Genomic DNA, 6000 nt, shown 5'->3' on the forward strand with positions numbered 1-6000 from the left:
ACTTCTCTGGTTAATCACTTGGAAAGAAAGCAGGGAGGGGAAGAGGGATGAAATCCAAAATCATATTGAAATCATGCAAAGATTGAAGTTACCTCTCAAAAGGAAAATTTATATTTCCCTCCTCCTTTGTCAAACATGCACTCTATATTGCTATTGCTGGACAGACCCATGTTTGTTTGCTCACGTCTCTGCCACTTAGACACATTGCACTAACCACAAAACAAGATGTAGCAAGGTGCTCTGGGAATGGACAGAAACAGAAGTTTCCCATAAATTCACAACAGCTCTCCCACTTACAGCTTGATTTAAAATCATGCTTTAAAGAAGGGAAAAATAAACTGCATATTAGAAAATGAGGTTGCTCAACATCAGTGTGCAGGCAGGTGGAATGAGATAAAATACTGTGCAATATGCATTTTTCTCACTGCAGAATTAATGCTGAAATATAGTAAAATATATGTATGAGAAAATCAAATTGCTAGTAATTGCAGCATATGCTCCAAGTGAGTGATTTTATGCAAAAGGAAAAGACAATTGCTGGGAAATCTGGAAAATCTTATCCAACACTTACAAAGATGTTGGTAAAGGCCAGAAGGCACCAACCAAGAAACAAAAGCTCTGGATCCTGCCTCAGAGGAAGCCTGCCTGGAGCATGGCCACTGTATATCACATACCCTGAGTGCAGCCCCACCAGGCAATGTTGACAACATACGTGATGGTAAAGGGATCAAATTTGTTTGTCCGAATTATGATTTGATGCACTATTCAGCTGGACACAAGCAGCACTATCTTCTTCAGTAATATGAACATAACAGCATACAAAAACATCATCATTTTTATTATCTTTTTCTTTGGAAAAGTGTCACCACCTTACCTGGAATCAAAAGCTTTGTATTACCACTGTTTCTAGCTGACATTAAGATGTCTCAGGAAGCTCCTGATGAGCCATGAAATATTATCGCAAGAAGGAAATCATATTAATGGAACTGCTTAGGTTTGTGGTGAAAAATTAGATAACCTAATTTGTAGTTCAATTTCCAAGGCACCTATTTGTTAGCTAAGTAATTTACCACCATCTTTCATCATTTAAGTCCTTTTCCTCTCTGAAGATTTAATTAGTTTCCTTCTCAGTCTCACACACAATTTTCTTGAACTGTTTCAGGCAGTCCCAACAACGCACAAGAAATGTCCCCATTTCACACAGAGGACAAATCAATAACTTCCATGCCTGTTCAGTAAAAGAACACAGCATTTTCTGATAGCTGCAAACAAGATGGGATTGAGGCCACAAATGTTTCCCAGTCAAGCATGAAAGGAGCACTGATACCCTGCTGGTAAGTAGCCATGCAGCCTGAGAGTGACCAGAGGCAGAACACATCCAGATTCAGGCCTCTTGAAAACAATTTGTCCTGAAGAAATCCCATAAACAATCTAATATGAAACAAAACCATGCATTTCATCTCTCATAATAAGCACACAGCATGACATGTGAGAACAGCTATCAAACTGCTTCCAAGATGAGAGCTCAGTTCAATAAATACCCTTGCATTTATCTGTGCTTTTTTTCTTCTATTATACGTTATCAAGTTTCACTATACTGCCTTATGAATATGTCTCTAAATTAACCTCAAGTCTCCTTCTCCCTTTCAGAGAGGTCAGTGTAAATCTGTCATTAAATTCATTAAATTCATTATGTCCTATCTGTCAAAAATCCATAAAATTCAGCAGGGATAGGTTTGGGTCCAGAATGAGTCACTGTGGAGTGCCCCCACCCAAAGAGGCGGGGATTTGATTTTGGATAGGCAGTGTTAAAGTGGAGGCGTGGCTTTAAGCCCGGGAAGAGTTGCTCCACCCCCAAATCCCTCGTGGGGTGTCAGCCCGAGGTGTTCTGCCCTTCTTGTGCTGCTATTTGTTATAGCAGCTGTTATATTTGTTATATATATTCTGCTGCATCAACCCCTCCTATTGTACCCCTATTGGTTTGTTCCCCTGGGATTCTCCCTTGGTGTGTCCCTGTTGGACCCAGACCCTAAACTCCACCCTGGCTCGACCCATAAAACCCACCACCCTGCTTGTTTCAGGGTTCCCCAGCTCCGGTTTATGCTGGGTTCATTCCTGTGTTGGTAATGCCTCAGTAAATGGATTCCTGAGTTTAACCAACCAGAGACCTGTCTTGTTGATTTCCCACCTCGGTCACCAGTGGCTGAACCCTCCCTGGACATGGCTCTGTTGCAATGAGATGCAACAAGTAACCTTTCCTTACTTTCCTTGTTTGCTATCTTTATTTCACCTTGGCCTAACCTTAATTACACAGTAACTTAATATTATCCTTCCTATTCACACAACCAAGTAATTGCCCTCTTTCTGTCATCTCTGCTATTTTTAACACACCCTTTGTTGTTTTTTGAATACTAATACAAACATTGATACCAATCAAAGAGTATGCAAACAGGCTACTGGGTTTGCACTTAACATTACTAGAGAGGACAATAACTGGGGCTTGGGGGACAAAGTGTCATTCCCTACTCCTTTACATGGTACCCAGCACACCAGCCCTGGTGTGATGAATGCTACCATCTCTGCCTAAAGGGATTTTTTTTCAAGATTCCCATTAATTCAGTCTTCAAGCATCTCATGTCATTTCCTTTCTGTGTGAACCAATGAAGTTACTGTTTTCTCAAGTATTTAAGACATTACAGACTGGGAATGTTTCTTTTGACTTCAAAAAAAGAATCACTTATGACCTATTTATATCTTTCATTTCTACTGGAAGAAAACATTGGTAAACAAATTAAATGAAGAGTCAAAGTGGGTTTGACACTATACACCCAGCTGTGGGGTAGCTCTGGGTTATGGCCTCTTCCATGAGTTCTGCTTTACATTTATGCATAGCACTTATGCCTTGGAATGGCTACCTAGAACAGAGGCTAGACAGAGTTAGAGAATAAATTAGATATTTATTAAAGGCCTTCATTAGATACACCTTGGGCACTGCAGGAGCCTCTTAGAGGCTGCACCAAAATGGACAATGGTCACAAGGTTTTCAGACAGATATAACTTTGATCTACTTGCTTATCAGGGGTTAGTTGTCCAATTATGGCTTCAGGTAATGAAGTCATATTCCCCCACTGATTCACTTGTGTTTGTACTTTTCAGGGCCTGAGGCTGAGGATGTCCTTGGTTCTCAGGCTTAGAAGGATTGTTTAGTCTGACCAAACTGTGAAGAAAACTCACTAACATTCTATATGGAGTTCAGAGTTATAAAGTAATGCAGTACAGGATCTGAAAAATATACAAGCTAAAAATTTAAGGCATCAGCACTCATTAAACATATCAATGGTTATGCATGTTGCTTCTTTTGGATCTCATCCTTGGGCACTTAACTATGCCTTGGCAGGTAGACAAAGCTTAGAAACTTATATTAATTGCATATATTACATTAGGAGAGATATTCGAAGTCAGTTCAATGATCCCTCAAACTCATTCTCTGAGGTTTGCTGGACTGCCATGCTTAATGAGAACAAGACGTGTGGAACTTTGGTTTCATCTTGCTCTTACTCAGCATTCAGAGGATTTTGGACTGTTCTCTGAGCTGGCCATGTAAAAGACAGTTGTTTTGGCACAGAGTACTAAGTACTAGTGTGCTTAACCCTTTCATCTTGGATAGTTTTTGTTCAGATGGTAGAAAGAATCTACAGAAGGATGAAACTCGTACTTGGTACAGCTTGGGACCAGCACTCCCTGAGTTACAGGTGTGGCTGTGGGAGCTTGTCTAGACTACATGAGCTGGTGAGTGTCAACCTGCTGAGATGCATGCTGCTTTCCTAAGCCTGCCCTGTTAGCCTCTGAGTCTTGCTACAAATTAAATAAAAGTGAATGGCAGCTAACTATAAAGTGCCACATGGAATGAAGCTATGGTCGTTATGGCAGGTATCATGCCTGATGTAGAGCAAATTATTTTGGTAAGGGCTGTAAAACCTTCTCCCCTGGGAATGTTCAGGCATGGTACTGCCATCAACACGATTTATGGGCTATATTAACACTCTGCTCATGAGCCTTACTCTCCCCAGAAACTTTTGGAATTGGGAAGGTGGAAAGATGCTCATAAAACAGCAATATATTTGACATGCTGTTCAGTAGGATCAGAAAGCAATCTGCAGAGGTCTGACTTCTGACAAGGAATGCTGTTTAAAAAATCACAGTAACTGTCAAACTTATTCCTTCTACCATCCAGGATACAAGGCCAATTTACAAAAAGACCTTGAACAGTCATCAATCAACCAACACATCTGACAGTCACATCAACTGTATAGCCTGGGCAAGCATTTTGTGTCCTCAGAGGCAGCTTGATGGTTCAAGCTTCAGTAACAGCAGTAGTCAGAGAGGCCACCAGTCTGTGGCAAGAGATGTAGAGGTTTCCCTACATGTCGGGCAGCAGCTTGACCTTCTGGTTTTTCATTTTGCTCCCTACCAGCCTTCTAACACATCAGGACTCAGTTGTGATTTTGCCTCAAGTCCTAATGAAGGTACTTGTCACATGTCCATGTAAAAGACAATGTTCTGGAAAGGCTTTTCTCTCCAGAGTACTGCATGTGATATTGGAAAGTCCTAGGGGAGTCTTCAGATGTTTCTGGTGCTCCCTAAAGGGATGTGCCACAAACACCACATTCCTTCCTCTGCCAACACAGAGGCTGTGCTGTGAGACCAATTTGAGCTAGACAAAAATGAAATTCTTCCATGGCATGTACCTCAAATTGGAGATTCAATGTCACAACTCCTATTTGTTAACCCTCACAATGGCTTGCTGCTTTTCATTCTCTTTCTATTTTTCTTTTTCTTTCAAATTGTAAAAACAAACTTTGCCTAAGAAAATTCACATTAATTTTGTAAGACATTGTACAGAAAGGGGGTATGTCCAGGGAATAAAGCCATTCCTGCATTTGAGATCATTTCACTTCAGCTAGAGAGCTCACATCCCTCCCCAACTCTTTTCCTTTGTTATTGTTTTATTGCTTTCCTTTGAAATATTACTACCATTACTCATGCATCCTCAAAATAATTTCTTCGATGAGCATGCTCTTAATACTTTTTCCCTTCTCTGTAACTTCCTCTCCCATATATCCAATATATCCATATATATCTCATATATTCCATACTACAGGACAGAAGTTTCCTGTAGTGCACAAGCAGGGAATGCCACAGATCTGCTGCAGTATTCCTGAATGCAGCTCATAACATGTATAAAGCCTGTTAATAAGTTCTCTTTATACAGCTTTTGCAAATATCCTTATATGCAAGATAGATGCAAATGTATGATCATACACTAGGTCCAGAAAAATCAATGACAATGACTTGTAGATTTTGGAAAAATTCCATTTCTCCTTCCCTTTTTTATTAAAGTTCCCTCTGAGATATTTGTACAAGGCTCATTCTTTTTAACTGTCTCCTTGCAGTCTTGGAAACACTTTGTCTCAGTCCCCTCACAGTTCCTGATGTATGAGCATCTGACAGGTTCTCAACACACCTGCTCCAGCAAAGGAAAACTATTTCTTCTCAGGGTGAGATTTGTTCTTAGCTATTTCAGGTTAAAGCCTCTGCTAAGCTTGTATAACACTTGGAAATAGAGCAACTTTTTAAAAGGTGGGGGAAAAAAGTAAAACTTCCACACTTTGGGAAGTATACCTTCATCTCATTCTAGGTCAGTACTCTGACCTGAACATACATCCCCACCTTTTGCTTCTTCTTTGCCTTAGCAATGGGATGCTTAATATATTAAAGCATTATTTTTCATCCTCCCTTTACTTGTAAAAAGTTGTCCTTTGTCTGAAAGGTCACCAGCATTTACTAGCAGCTATCTCTGAGCAATAGTAAAGCCAAGGCAGTATTTTTCTATTACTTGTGGTGCAAAATTCTAGTTCTAAGATGTAATGCCTAAAACCCAAGTGACTTCAATATACTGTACCCTTATGATATTTTCTGGTATTACTGTGTGGCAGGAAG

The sequence above is a fragment of the Cyanistes caeruleus genome, chromosome 3 (genome assembly GCF_971803275.1).
Source record: "Cyanistes caeruleus chromosome 3, bCyaCae1.hap1.1, whole genome shotgun sequence".
NCBI classification, from domain to species: Eukaryota; Metazoa; Chordata; class Aves; order Passeriformes; family Paridae; genus Cyanistes; species Cyanistes caeruleus.